The sequence below is a fragment of the Caretta caretta genome, chromosome 19 (assembly GCF_965140235.1).
Source record: "Caretta caretta isolate rCarCar2 chromosome 19, rCarCar1.hap1, whole genome shotgun sequence".
Taxonomy (NCBI): domain Eukaryota; kingdom Metazoa; phylum Chordata; order Testudines; family Cheloniidae; genus Caretta; species Caretta caretta.
Window position 1 is genome coordinate 4,047,364 of NC_134224.1, and position 15,340 is coordinate 4,062,703.

The 15,340-nt window shown below is 55.0% G+C and overlaps 1 protein-coding gene across 3 annotated transcripts in view; it reads left to right on the forward strand.

The window, feature by feature from the left end:
* The first annotated feature begins 4,766 nt into the window (after nucleotides 1-4,766).
* DLGAP3 (DLG associated protein 3) overlaps nucleotides 4,767-15,340 on the forward strand; it is a 145,963-nt gene continuing 135,389 nt past the window's right edge. For all 3 annotated transcript variants that reach the window (XR_012665517.1, XR_012665518.1, XM_048825797.2), the window contains exon 1: nucleotides 4,767-4,899. The gene's annotated coding sequence lies outside the window, so the exon portion shown is untranslated. The remainder of the gene's footprint in view (nucleotides 4,900-15,340) is intronic.

Consider the following 15,340-nt stretch of genomic DNA (forward strand, 5'->3'; position numbering starts at 1 on the left):
GGGTGGGGAAAAGGTCCACCTCGAGGCATCTGGCTAATTGCAGGAGCCCTGTGCATGCAGAGGCCAGGGCGAGGGAGGAAGGAGGAAGGAGGCTGGCTGCAGTTCCTGGAATGATTTCTCTTGGCTGCGGAGGTCAATGCTGTAACAGAGAAAGAGAAGCAGCCCCTCTCTGGGTGGAGGCTGGGGCCGCAGACAGCGAGGGAGGGCCGGCAGCGGACTCCAGCACTCCTCGCTCGGTCTGCAGCACGGGGGTGCCCCTTGCTCCCTCAGCCAGCCCCTGTAGTTCTCCAGCACCGCCCCTCTCCAAGCTACGCCAAGCTCCAGCCTGGGGAGTCTCTGGTGCACGGGGGAGGGAGCTGGGAGAAGCATTCAGCATGCATTAGGCTGAGCTCAGAAAGCTCCTCTTTTACCTAATTTAAGCTTGGAATTTACATCTGCGGAGGTGAAAGGCCAGAAGGCTGAGCCGCCTTCCCCCCCCTCCAGCCCTGCTCATAGCAGCTAAGGAGCTGGCCCACTGGGGCCTAGGGGGGCCACAAGAATCCACCATCATGACCCTCTGAGGGGGTCAGTGGGAGGGCAAAGCAATGGAGTCCCTGCCAGATGTGCCCTGGTTTGGGTGTTAGGGAAGGGGCTGTCGCTGCTCGGGGCGCAGTTTGTGCACTGGGCTCTGTCGAGTGGTGGGAGGTCTCAGGACACTCTGTGAATTACAGAAGCAATCCAGATCGATAGAACAGGGGAAATGTGAGAGTGCAGGGCCTCACGTGCCGCCCTCCGGCCTGCTCCACGTCCCTGGGTGACTGCCAGGGCCATGTGCACTGAGCTGGAAGTGGCAGATGGAAGGAAAACGAATAGGCCGGGACCCAGCCACCTCCCGCCATGGAAGCTAACCGGAGGCTGGAACGGCCCCACGGCCCCACGGCGGCCCTGCCTGTTTTACCTTTTGATCAGTTTGCAAAGTCCGCATCATCTTGTCTCTGTGTTAATGCTTCCTCCAAACCAATGGCAACCCTACAATAACACGCCAGCCTTCACAGCATCCCTACACTAACATACCTGCGCTCTCAGGCAAGCCTACAATAACCAGCTTGCCCAGTATTTATAAGTGGCCCTAAAGTAACAAACCAATATACACAGCACTCATGCAGTGACCCTACAATAACAGCCTGTGTGCAAAGCAACCTCTACACAAACACACCAACATATGCAGCCCTCACCAGTGACCCTACGACAACAAACCAACAAAACCCAAGGCAAAGGCAGCCTATTACAGCATTAATCTTCCACATGGTTTATTCTAAACGCCAGCAAATGAAAGGAGAAATGATGTGAACCGTTCCTGGCCGAGCCCCTGTTAAAGTCATCTAGCCACCACTGAATAGAGAGGGATTTTCTTTGGCTTACCCTGGGGGACCAGAGGAACAGCCGTGTTAGTCTGTATTCGCAAAAAGAAAAGGAGTACTTGTGGCACCTTAGAGACTAACCAATTTATTTGAGCATGAGCTTTCGTGAGCTACAGCTGATGAAGTGAGCTGTAGCTCACGAAAGCTCATGCTCAAATAAATTGGTTAGTCTCTAAGGTGCCACAAGTACTCCTTTTCTTTTTCCTGGGGGACCAGAGTCTGCACAATTTGCCCTATTATTATAACAGCAATAGGGCTTCAGTGCTCTGAGAGCAACCCAAGAAGCCAGCAAAAACCCAGGCGAAGGGCAGGCACTGATCCCTGTGCGTTTCCTCCACTGGGCCCACAGGGAGGCATGAACCAGTTTATTATTTTATTGCACTTCTAACTGGTGCTTGCTGTAATTATGATGATTAGTGAATTAGGCTGCATATGGTGCGGGGCTTTGACGTGTGAAGGGCAGAAAGGAATCTCCTTGCTGTGTCACGGGCTCTGCATTGATCTGGGAGAAGGCAGACTGAGTCGTTATTGCAGAACCCGATGGCAGGGCCAGTTACACTCCTCGCTCCTGGGCTAGTCCCAGATCGTTTTCTCAAACGCTAGGAGAGCCCTGAGTTACAGAAGGCTGGAGATATGTCCCAGACATGGAGTCGTTATTGCTCCCCTGCTAGCATGAGCCAGGAGCAGTGTGACATAGCGAACCACAGCTGCTTTACCAGGGACAGCGCCTAGAGAACTGCAGGCTCCATAACGCTTAACACAGCGAGCTCCAGAGGTAACACTGGCAGGTGGCAGTACGTGGCCTACTGTTACGGTCACCTCTTGAGGGAGGTAGGCTCCAGCTCCCCACGCCAGCGTCTCTTGACTCGTTTTAGCCAAGCAGGGAAATAATCCATGACTGTGTTGCAGCTAAGGTCACCAACCCTCCAGGATGGTCCAGGAGTTAAAGAGGAACCTTTAATTAAAGATTATGTCATGTGATGAAACCTCCAGGAATACGTCCAGCCCAAGCTGGCAGCTTTAGTTACAGTTTTACTGTGAAAATGCAGTGAAATCGCACCATGCAGCATCACCCCGCGCTGATGAGGGGTGGGGGGTGTCAGCAAGGGGAGATAGGAGACCACCTCTCTCCGCTGCCTTGGGGAGATGGCTCCGAAATGCCGGAATGGATCGGTGACAGTGGGACATGGTGAGCCAGGAGCAGGGTCCGGGGGAAGGTGGCTCATTGTGGTGAGGGTGAGGTGTCACAGGCACCCATGTGAAATTCCCCTCTCAAATACACAGAGACAATTACACACATCCTCCTACAAGCACTCACTCATTCACACGTGCGCACACGCACACTCAGACAGTCACACCTACACCGGCGTGCATTCACACACACTCAGTCACACCTACACTGGCGTGCATTCACACACACTCAGACACAGTCACACCTACACTGGCGTGCATTCACACACACTCAGACAGTCACACCTACACTGGCGTGCATTCACACACACACACACAGTCACACCTACACTGGTGTGCATTCACACACACTCAGACACAGTCACACCTACACTGGCGTGCATTCACACACACTCAGACACAGTCACACCTACAGTGGTGTGCATTCACACACACTCAGACAGTCACACCTACACTGGCGTGCATTCACACACACTCAGACACAGTCACACCTACACTGGCGTGCATTCACACACACTCAGATAGTCACACCTACACTGGCGTGCATTCACACACACTTGCATAAACTGCACCGGCACGTTCCCCCATACACTTGTGCACGCACACACCCCGGCACATGTGGATAGTGGTGTGAGCGCTCGCCCCCCCCCGCCACCTCACACGTGCAAACACTCAGGTACAGCCACACAAGTGTGCACACGCATGCTGCTTTCAACGCTGTCCTGTGGGAAGGTCTCCCCCAGCAAAGGGTGCCCGGTGAGCAGAATGCAGCAGACAGCGCAGGCCGCAGTGCACCCACCAGCTGGCTCCTGCAGGGCTGGAGGGAATCTCTTTGTGGGGCAGATTCAGCCCTGCTGGGGCCATGCTCCCAAAGGAAGAACCCAACAACCGGCACCTTGCTGGCCCATGGCTGCTTCATTCCAATGCGGGTGAGGCCAACTCCTCCCTCCCTGCCTCCCCCATTTTAAGCACTGTTGCCTTTGCTGTCCTGGGCCCATAACCACGGCCCCAGAGAGGCCTCCTATGCACCAGACTGTCCCCCTAGAGGCTGCCTGCCACAGCCAGATTCCAGTGATTGGTGAGATGAGTTTGGGAGCCTCAGTCTTGTTCCTGGCAGAACATTTTCCAGCTCACAAAACCCCCACTCAGCTGGGGATGATCTTTGGGTAGCAGGAGTGGGATGCGGGGGGGGGGGGGGGGGATCAGAAGAGCTGTGTGTGCCTGCGCAGGGGAAGGGGGCAGGGCTGTGGGTCAGGAGGAAGGGGCACTGGGGGAGAGACACGGATAGCCTGGGGGTTGTGGGTCAGGCCTGCGCTAATTAAAAATTGGCAAAACTTTAGAAACCTCCGGGAAGGCCAGGAGCGCATTCCGGCTTCCCTGCAGTGGAAGGAGACCTGGCAAACTCAGGACAGCCGTGTGCTGCGTGGGCCTGGTTACGCCTGGCGCTGACATCGCTCCTTCGCTGCGGGGGGGAGCCAGAGTCTCCCCCCGCGGCGCCCCCCGGCCCCCGGCGCGCTCGGGCAGCTGGCCCTGCCCGGCCGGAGCCGGGGGCGTGGGGCTCGCCCCAGCTCGCCGCAGCTCGCCCGGGGCTCGCGTCTCTCTCGCGCTCCGCGTTGGCGTTTCCCCGGCTATTGTGTCACGAAGCGGAAAGGGGCTGGGTCCCCGCGCCTAAGGTCCCCGCACGCCCCGAGCTGGGGTCCCCGGGGCGCGCCCGGGCCCCCCCTTGCCGGGCCCAGCCGGGCTGGAGAGCGAGGGAGCGAGCCGCCTGGATTGGGGCGGCGGCGGGGGGGGGCACCGAAAAGCCCCCTGTGCTGAGACCATCTTGCACCCTCCCTGCAAAGCCCCAAGGAGCCCGGGGAGCCCGGGAGGGGGGCGGGGGCGGGGGAGGCTTTTGTGTCTGCGCGAGGCTGCAACCCCCCCCCCCCCCCCGCAGGTTCCCGGGGAAATCCACCTCCACATCTTCCCCCGCGCCGCTCCCCGGGTGTCCGGGAGTAAAGGAGACACCGGCGTGTCCGTCTCATTAGCCCCCCTAGATCTGCAGTGCGGGGCTGGGGAGGAAGCCGCTGGTCTCCGGACCCCTCCCGCATCCCCTTGCCCAGCCCAGCCGGGCTCCGGCGCCGACTCGCTGGGGAGATCGCGGCTGATTTATTCTCCGGGGCGGGGGTGTGCAGGAGCAGGAGGAGGAGGGGGGGGCGGGATCCTCAGCAGGAAGCAAAAAAATCCGGAGGAGGAGAAGGAGGAGACGCAAAAGCGCTGGAGGAAGCTGGAGCTAAGGATGTAGCCCCGCGAGGAGCGGCTCCCCGGCAAGGTAAGAGGACCGGGGCTATTGCTGGCTGCTGGGGGAGGAGGATGGGGGGCTGGCTGCTTTGCCATCCGCCCGTGCGGGGGGGGGGGCACACAAGGCTGCAGCTGGATCCTGGCGAGCGAGCCCAGCCTGGCGGCTAGTGCGCGCCATCGAGCAACAGTTAGTCGCCCGCTTTGCAAGGGCTCGTCCCTGCCTGGGCGTGGGCTGGGGGCGGACTTTGCGGCCCCCCCCCCCCCCCCGCTTTCCTGGGGGGCGTCCGGGCCCCGCCGGGGACCTGGCTCAGCAGCTCGCTCTCGATTCGCTGCTGCTGGGGCGGAATCTCGCCGGGCTCCTGGTGGAGGTCGCTGGTGGCTCCTTCCCCCCCCCCCCCTCCCGCCCCGTGGGGGCTACCGGGGCTGCAAACGGGCCGGCTGGGGGCGAGCGGAGCCCGGGCAGGTTCGAGGTGCAGACGCCCCGCAAGCGGGGGGAGGGGGAAGTTGTTGTAGGGGGGAGCGGGCGACTTGGGGGCGTCCTGTGGGGGGCGTGTCTCCCCGAGCCGCAGAAACTTGCTGGGCTCAGTCATCTGCCTGCTGGGGAGGGAAGTAAGACCCCCCCCCAGCCCCTGGAGATTTAAACGGAGGGAGCAGGGCAACGGCCCCCCCTCCAAGTTTGCAGGGCTTCCTGGTGTGGGAGTGACTCTCCCTCGCAGACACGCCTGGGGAGTTAGCGCTGGGCTGGGGGGTCCTGGCCCGGTCCGCTGGGAGTTCCCCCCCAGGCAGCCACCAGCCGCTCCCGCTGCCCGAGCGATTGTAAATAGTTACATCGGGTCCCGATTCTCCTCATTGCCAGCCGGGGGTTTCTGGATGTTGAGCCACTCAGCATTTCCCCCAGGTGACTGCCCGATCCTGGGGTCGCTGAGCCCCTGTTGGACTTTCTTGGAGCTAGGGGTGCCCTAGAGGGGGTGCCCTAGCGGGGGTGCCCTGCAGAGTATCTCCAGACTTGGAGCATGCAGAATGAGAGGCCCTTGCGGAAAACGTGGGTCTGTGCCTCGGTTTCCCCACCTGTAAAAAGGGGTGGTGCTACTGCTCTGCCCCGTGGGCGGCGAGGCGAAATGAGTACATCTGTGCAGTGCTTGCAGTCTCTCTGACGGAGGGTGACACACAAGCACTGAGGAGCCTGAGCTTGGACCCCAGCAATTCCTGGAGGAGGTCCCCAAAGTAAGGCCCAGATCCTGTGAGCTGCTGTGCCCCGCTGTGCAGAGCAACGGGCAGGATCGGGTGCTCCGATTGCCCAGGGCAGGCTGCTGTGACCAGAGGGTGAGGGCAGGAACTCCGAGCTCCTGGGTTTTATGGGCTGGATTTGGTCCTTCATTGGCTTTATTTTTTTGGTGGCTACTTTGATTGAGGGTAAATGCTGCTGCTTGGAGAGGCCTTCCCCCTGCTCAGCAATCCGCTTGTGGAGTCACAGAAACAGTGTCCGTCCCGATCCTGAAGAGAACAACGAACCGGATAGGGGTTGCATGGTAAAGAGCGGCCGCTGTGGGTCTGATTTCCTCTCCCTTTGCAGTGGGGTAGCTCTGCTGAGTCACACCAGTGCAATGGAGAGCAAAATCGGGCCCTGGGCTTCCAGCTGTTGTTTGAAAGTAGGGAGGGTTGGGTTTGAGCCTCATTCTCCTCCTGAAATCCAACAGCAATCTCTCCACCAGGAGCCTGGTGATGGGCAGTAGCATAGCTCGGTCTCCGATCCCAGCCATGGTGGATGTGGATTCTTTCTTTGTTGACTTAAATTGGAGCAGGATCAGGCCCTAAATGTAGATTCAGCTAAAGAGGTAGCGTGCTGTAATGACCAGCAGCCTGGGCCATCCACTGGGTTTGAATCAGGGACTTCTGGCACTGCAGTGCAGACCTCCTTTAGGTGAGCTCTAGGAGTAACTCCATTAGCTACCAGCAGAAGTAGGGCTATTATCCCAGAGTTGGCAGGCCAGCTGGAAGGGGGATGGGACACAAGTACACACCATAGGCAGGCATGGAGATTTGGCATAAGGTGAAACCTTCCTCCCTTCAGAATGTGATGATGAGGGTTAGACGTGTTCTCATGGCGGCATCCTGTGGGCATCCATGCCTCGACAGCTCCCTGTTATCTGTTTGTTGATGGCTCTCTGGTGGGCAGTGCTGTTCCTTGTTGGGAATTCTGTGGGACAGGGGTTGACAGACCTTGCAAAGCGGCTTGGGGCATTTTGCTGGCGCTAATGTGTTTAACCAATTGTGGGAAGATTTAATTCCCATGTTGGGCTCACTCTTGGAATCAGCTGCAGGCTGTCCAGCATGGAGTGATCTGGAGGGACATCCATCCCGAGCATGCCTGCTTGTGCTGTCAGTGGCCCTGTGAAAGTCTAGGTTTGCCATGTCCCAAGCACTATTCTCATTGGCTGCAAAACCCCAAGGTTGCAGGGGACTGGTCTTTCTTAGCAACAGCATTGGAGACCCCAGCGTGGTAGGGATGAGGTTGTCACTTATTGTAGGTCCTGGGTCTGTGTACGTTACTAGAGCCTAGTTTCTGTAGTGTATAGGAATTCGGTAGTACACCTTTAAATAGTTTGGGAGTTGTCTAGTGGGCCTCCCTGTCTTCTGTTAGTCTTGCCTGGAATCTCGCATGAAGACTGCAAGGATCGGGGATATGTATAACCTGGGTATGATATGTACAGCACCTGGAGTGGTGGGGGTGAGGAGGGACCCTGCTGGTGACAGACCCACCTGGGGACATCTGCTGCCCCCAGTAGGTCCCTCCAGGGTGGGTTTCAGAGCCTGAGTTCAAATGGCTGCAGGCTATGCTTGGCCTGCGAACTTGAGCCTGTAGCCCCAGCTCTGAGACTTGCTGCCTGCAGGTGTTTTTTGCAGTGTAGATGTATTCTCAGGGGTTACATCCATTGGCGGGTTTACACCTGTCATCTAGTCCCTGAGCATGAGGCTCAGAACTGGTGGGATGAAAACACAGCTGGGCGGACGGTCATTTATAATGCCAAGCCCACATATGATGGTCCTGGAACCCAAAAGAGGGCTGGATTCTGCTGGTGTGAATCTGGAGTGATTCCAGAACAGTTACTGTCATGTAAATGAGAGCAGGAGCTTGCTGGTAAAGTTTAGATTCCCTTAGGGAAGAGATGTCATTTCCTGACTCTCCTGCTCTCCTTTTCATCCCAACCAAGTGCTTTTAAGTGTGCTCCTGTAAACATTTCTGTGTGTTCCCCAGCTGCCCTGCCGGAGTCCTCGAGGACGCTCCTCCGTAGGCGGCTGAGGAATCTTTCCTTTGACTGAGGGAGGGGATCTTGCCGTGAGGAGCAGCACACGATAGCATCAATGATGCACTTAGAGGAGGGGTTGGCAGAGGATCAGCCCTTTCAATGCATTTATCAAAGTGCCCGCGGCTCCCGTTTCAGCAGGAGTGTCAACACGAGAAATAAACAACCACCAACATAGCCACAGAGCCATTTGAGTACCTGGAATGGGAAGCTGGCATGGGGCTGGCACCGTTAGGGCTTGTACCCGTGGCAAGATGGCACAGAGCGGGTCAGCGCATCAGGGTAGAGCTCAGTTGGGTAGACTCTTCGTGAACTGCATCTTGTAATACTTAATGCCCTTGGTTAGCATCTTCAGGCCTTAGCCCCAGCTTGGAGCTTTCCATACAGACAAGTTCTGGGCTTTGAGCAGGGCCACAATGAAGCATGACCATCTCATGGCTGCTTGGTGACCTGTGTGTGGCTTAGTCCACACCCTAGAATTATTAGATCATTTAATTGGTCTTCCTGTATATCAAAGGCCGTAAGCTTTCATCCACTAGAGCCCAATAATTTGCATTTGACTAAAGCATTTCAGTCTTTGGGAGGCCAAATGGGGGTGTGCCTGAGGCAGAGAACAGGAGAGACCCAGGTGCCGGGTAGATCAGGGGTGGGCAAACTACAGCCCGCGTCTGGCCTGTCAGAGCCTTGCATCTGGCCCGTCAGAGCCTTTAATCTGGCCCTCGAGTTCCACTGCCTTGCTCCGGCCAGGAGCGGGGTTGGGGACTTGCCCTGCTCCGGCGCCCTGACCTTGCTCCCCGGCTGGAGCACCAGGTGGCGGAGTGGGGCAAGTGATGGGGTGGGCCTGCGCTGGAGGATAAGTGAGTGGGCCATGGCCACCTGTGGCTACGCCCCGGCACAGTGTGTCTTGTCTGATTTAAAAAAACACATTGCTGTCACAGCTCTTCACTCATGGCCTGCCATACAATTTCCATACCCAGACGTGGGCCTCAGGCCAAAAAGTTTGCCCACCCTTGATCTAGATCATCCCTAGAGGGCAGCCATCCCTTTGATTCCAGCGTGGCAATAAGGCAGCTGCCATAGGCTGCCCAGCTTCCACAGAAAGAGTGGGTCCCCACTGGGGCAGTGGTGGACTGGAGTTAGGAGGGGAGTTTGCATTGCCGAAGGTGGTCTCAAGTCTAGCGTTAGTGGGCCGCTGTCCAGGTGGTAAAACCACCACTACAACCCGTTCCCTTGTTGCTGAGAGAGGTCGAGGTCTTGATGGACCATGGGGATCCTACCCCAGCTTTACAGGGAGGCTCTTTCCAGCCAGGGGCTGAGGCTCATTGTTGGGACAGTGGCATGTGGGAAGCTTGCCCTGCTGCTGCACCGACTCTGCGGATAATCAAAGGACTTAAATCACCACTTACGATCTTTCATCAGCACTAAACTCCTAGATGCACTGCTCTGCAGGTAGATAAGGCATGGCCATTAGCCAGCATGTGGGTCATTGCCAGGGCTGTGAATGCAAGTGATCCAGAGTCCTGGGATATTAATTAATACTTGCTATTGGGGGTGGGGGGAATACTGGGGCACGGGAAGGTTGTGCTATAAAAGGAGTGCAAGTTTTGGGCCCTTGGTACCCATGCTGGGAACATGAGTCTCATACCACAAGATACATCTGTGATGGAAGGGGGTCATTATGAGTAACGCCCTTCCCCTCCACACCATGGGTTTTATTATGGTCTAGTCTCATGGTCTGAAGGGTAGAAGTGGAGAATCTTAAACCTAAGGCTGAGTCTAAAAGTCCTACTCTTTCTGATGGTATGGCCGTGCTCTCCTGCAGCAGCGAGCCAGAGCCCCTCTCCCCCCTCCAAATACAAATTCCTAAAGTTTAACTGATCCACATTTCGCACAGGTTTTATCGGGGGCTAAACTTTTCCCAGTGCCTGCATCGAGAATTTTTATTTGGGCCCATCAAGAGTTTTGTGGGGGGGAGATATGGGATGGAATATCACTGGCACAGAATAACATCCAGTTTCAAGTATTTCGGGTCCAAATATTGCACTTACAGCTAAGATCTGTAATGAGCTGCACTGAACCCTGGATCTGAACAGCCAGGAAGTTTGGATCCAGATCTATTTTGCACTTGGCTTTGATTTCCATCATAAGCCTGAGCAGCTGGCCATTTTGGATCCAGATCCAGGTTTTGCACATGGCCCTTAGCTCTCTAATAATAAGCTGAACGAAAAACCTGGATCCAGCCTACCCTGATTTATTTATTTATTTGTGTGTGTGTGGATCTGGAGCCAAATGTTGCTCTTGGCCCTTATTACCATAATAGGCGGAACCAAAGCCCTGGAGCCAAACAAAGTGAGGAATTTAGACACAGATCCAGATCGGGTGACTTAAGCCCATCACTCTCCACACAACAACAGGATTCCCCCCAAAAGCTCTCAAAGGGCCAAACCCAATAAAGGACTGAATATTAGGCCAGAAAGGTTATTGACTGAACACAGAGAGCATGGAGATTCCCATTGCAGTCCTGGATGCTTGCTCCAGGACTTTGGCAATGAATGAATAAATAAAGTTACGTTGCCTGGAAGGATACAGAGTGCTAAGAATACACTCCTGATTTCTCTTTCAAAATGCTGAGAGGCCAGAGTGAGCTTGCATTAAGGCCCTATGCTGTTTGGGTCAGATCCCCCATTGGTATAAATTGGCATAGCTCCATTGAAATCACGAATAGTCGGCTGGTTTCTCTTCTTCATAACCTGTCTCACCTTGATATAGTGGTTTCTTCCTTCCTGCAATGTGCAGCTGGGTTAATCGTCAAACAGTGGGCTGCTGCACTGTGAAAAGGCCATAGAATTGCTCCTTGAAAGGCAGATTAGGGAGTTTGCATACAGGTGGAGCAATTCCCTTCTGCAAGCTGCATGGCAAATAGGAATGAATCTCAAGTGGATCAATCTTATCAGGAGCGGCTGGGGAAGGTTTTCCCAGTTACACCAGGGAGGTATATAAATAGATCACCTTGCCCCCATTCATCCTGATGGTGGCTCAAGGAGAACTTTCCCCGGGTGGCTCTTGACAAGCCGTGTGGTGCAGTGGGCACCTGTGCAGAGTGGAAAGGATGCAGTGGCCTCTCGGATGCAGGCTTGTCGGTCTGTTTCCAGGGTGAAGTAACTCAGTTTTAAAAATACCTTCACTATTAAAAAGAAAAGGAGGACTTGTGGCACCCTAGAGACTAACCAATTTATTTGAGCATGAGCTTTCGTGAGCTACAGCTCACTTCATCGGATGCATTCAGTGGAAAGTATAGAAGATCTTTTTATACACACAAAGCATGAAAAAATGGGTGTTTACCACTACAAAGGGTTTTCTCTCCCCCCACCCCACTCTCCTGCTGGTAATAGCTTATCTAAAGTGATCACTCTCCTTACAATGTGTATGATAATCAAGTTGGGCCATTTCCAGCACAAATCCAGGTTTTCTCCCCCCACCTTAATTATCATACACATTGTAAGGAGAGTGATCACTTTAGATAAGCTATTACCAGCAGGAGAGTGGGGTGGGGGGAGAAAAAACCCTTTGTAGTGGTAAACACCCATTTTTTCATGCTTTGTGTGTATAAAAAGATCTTCTACACTTTCCACAGTATGCATCCGATGAAGTGAGCTGTAGCTCACGAAAGCTTATGCTCAAATAAATTGGTTAGTCTCTAAGGTGCCACAAGTACTCCTTTTCTTTTTGCGAATACAGACTAACACGGCTGTTACTCTGAAACCTTTCACTATTAAAATTGCAAATGCCCCATCCCCCACAAGGGAAAGGACCCCAGAGCCCGGGCTGTTTCATTGAGCAAAATATGAATTAAATGGCAATGAAGCTGGAACCAAAACCTAGCTTAGGGGTGTGAGACTTACACACTCACCTGGATGGGGAATGGCCTTGACCCAGCTGGAGGATTAAGTTGCTGCCCACATCTGGATGGGCTGCCTTAAAAAGTTTGTATTTCGTGGTGAAGGCAACGGTTGGGTCTCTGTCCCTGGTCTCTCGCTGGGCATGTGTGTAAAGCACTGGAGAGCTAGGTTCAGTTCCCAGCTCTGCCAGACTCCCTGGGGGACCTGGGCCAAGTCGCTTCTCCTCGCTGTGCTCATCTCCTCGCCTGTGAATTGTTTCCCAGTGTGTGGCGCTCAGGCCGGGTTTCCTCATCACTTCCTAGCCCCCTGGGAACAACATGACCATCTGAAGCTTGTACGGATGCAGCCTTGCTACCACCCTGCCTCATCTGGCCTATTCATAGAATATGCAAAATTCTGTGGCTAGCTAGGGCTTCGTGGCTATGTCTCTGCTGCTCCCCATGGGCTACCGAGGGTGTCACGGAGTGCGGGGGAGTCAGGACCCTCACCCCTCTTCCTGGGATTCACCGTGACTCTCAGCCAGCCAGTAAAATGGAAGGTTTATTGGACGACAGGAATACTTATAGGTACAACCGGACCCCTCAGTCAAGTCCTTCTGGGGGGCAGAGAACGTAGGCCCCAGCCTTGGGGTTCCCTATGTTTCACCACACTGCTCCAAACTGAAACCAAAAACCTCTCCAGCGGGCTCTCTCCCCCTTCCCCCAGCTCCTCCTCTAGCCTTTGTCCAGTTTCCCAGGCAAAGGTGTCAGCTTTCCCAGCCCTCCTCCTGGCTCATGTTACAGCCTCAGGTATCTTCCTTCAGGGGAAGTCTCCCATCGCCAAGGCAGACAGTCCCAGTGAACCTTCCCGGCAACGCTCCCAGGTCAAATCCAACGCTCCCAGGTCAAATCCGCCCCACTCCCTGCTGCGTCACAGAGGGGCACTGGGGTTTGGCTGGACTGGGGTTCAGGAGATCTGAGTGCTCTTCCTGACTCTGCTACTGACCTGGGTGTGACCTTGGGCAAGTCACTTCACCTCTCAGTGCATCAGTTTCCTCTCCCATATTTTTTAGCTCGTTGGTAAACTCTTTGAGGCAAGGACTGTCCCACAAGGTGTGTCTGCAGCACCTATCACAGTGCAGCCCTGATCCCAGTTGGGGCCCTTAGGGCACATCTATGCTGCACACTAAGTCCGGGCTCTGAGTCCAAGTCCCCCTACTATCCATGCACAAATCAGTCTGACGGGGGTCAGCCAGCTCTCCGGAGCCAGGTCCTCAGACCTTGCTAGGGGGTGGGTCAGAGCCCGAGTCCCACTGTGACTCGCATTCAAGCCCTGTCACTTTGCAGTGTGGTTGCAGGTCACGCTGCAGACCCGACTCAGAAGGTCTGTGCAGTGCAGTATGGGCTCGTTAGCAAGGCTGCAAGAGCCAGGTTTACAATGCAGTGTGGACGCTCAAACGTGGGCTTGGCAACAATGAACTGTCCGCAAGCCCAGGCCCCACAGACCTGGGCTTTGCGTGTAATATAGACCTACCCTCAGGCACAACCTTAATGCAAACAATAAATAGAGTGAATCTTCCTTCTGCAGAAGCACTTGCCCCTCCCACTTGAATGAAAAGAAAATCCCCATTAGCTCTGAGCCGTGTAGGGCCTCTGGGACACAGCTGGGTACTGATGCCATCCATCAGAGGGCAGTGGTGTCTGTCTGTCTGTCTCTCTCTCTCTTTAACACCAAGGCTGAGAGATTTGACAATACAGATGAGTCACCTTATTTGAAAGGCTACCTGGCTGTTTTGCTTGGCAATCCTAGAGGAATCCTTGAGATCCACACTGTAAAATCCGTGCGACTGAAACAGACATAAGTGTCTAGTTCGTGGCTTCCTCCCATGGCTTCCTAGGGATTTCTCTGCTGCCGGGGTCCCTTAGGACAGCTCAGGCTGAGTGCTGGCAGCCAGGACCAGGACCTGAGGCAGGCCTAGGGCCCTGTTGCAGGCCGGTGCTGCTGCCATAAAGCGTTGGCCATGGCGAGCTTGTAGGTAGTCCTCCTTAGGTAGGGCTGGGCTAGCCTCAGAGGGACAGGTGCAGCCCCGGGGTGACCTGTCCTTTGCAAGGTGGGATGGAATGCTGCACCTCCAGGTCACCTCTGTCCTCCCCCTGCTCCCGGCACTCCTCCTTTCCCCCTGCGTTCTCTCCTGCCCCCTCTCGACATCACACGTCTTCCCCCTACTCCGTTCCCCTTCCCCCTCCCCTGTTCACCTGCTCTGCAATATGTCCCATCTGCACCCCCTCCCAGAAGATGAGCTCTCCCCCAGAGTGCAATACAATGGAGAAGAAAGAACTTGCTTGCAGAAGGTGCTGGCTCTGAGCTGAGCTCGTAGCTCGCCTGGATCTAGGCTCCCACTCAGGCTCTGCACACCCCCTTCCACTCGGAGCGAGCCAAGAAGCAACAAGCGAGAGAGCACACAGGGCAGGAAATCTGTGCTTTCTCCCATCTTCTTTCCCAGCTGCTCCCCTTCTGTCAGGGACACTAGCTCCTGGGGATCTCTGCTTTCACCAGCCTCCTTTGAAGCAGAATGCAACTGATGGATTGTTTCGCTGCATTTTGGTGTACGGATTGCTGTTCCGGTTAGGGTGACCTGGGACTTGGAGGGAGATACTACTGCGAGGGGAAAGAAACGACTTAATCATTCCCAGGCCGGTACTGTCTGTGTGCGTGTGCAGGGTCTGATCAAACTACCTGTTCTGGCAGGTATGTCAGCTCAGTGGGGTACATGGAGAGGCATGTGATGGGAGAGCAAATGCACATGAGCCTAAGGAGAATTAATTGGTACAATTATACATTTTTATAAAGACAGGCAAGATCTGTGGGTCTCTCCCACACCAGGGATAAAGGGCGGAGTATCTGCGGATGAACTTTGACATCTTTCTATTTAAACTCCCCTAAAACCTTCTATAAATCTTAATTAGACTTGTCCCATTTTTACTCCCACCCCCCCAAAGACTGGAATTGGAACAAGTAATGACGTGATTTCTCATCAGCTGCAGAATTCCTATTTCCCTCAGCTCTGGTACAGTTCAGAGAGACGCGTCTCAGGGCCTTTTTGGCTGGTGCTGCCCAAGCAAAGAGGGCTCTCTTTGTAATTCTCCCTTTTCAAACCTTGCTTACCGCACGCGTACACTTCACGGCTCCCTGCACCTCCGGCAATAATCCTGGGGAAGTCCTACAGTAACAAAGCAGTGGAAGGCAGCTGAGCACTCCTGAGCAACACTACAGTAAGGGTGGGGGGGTC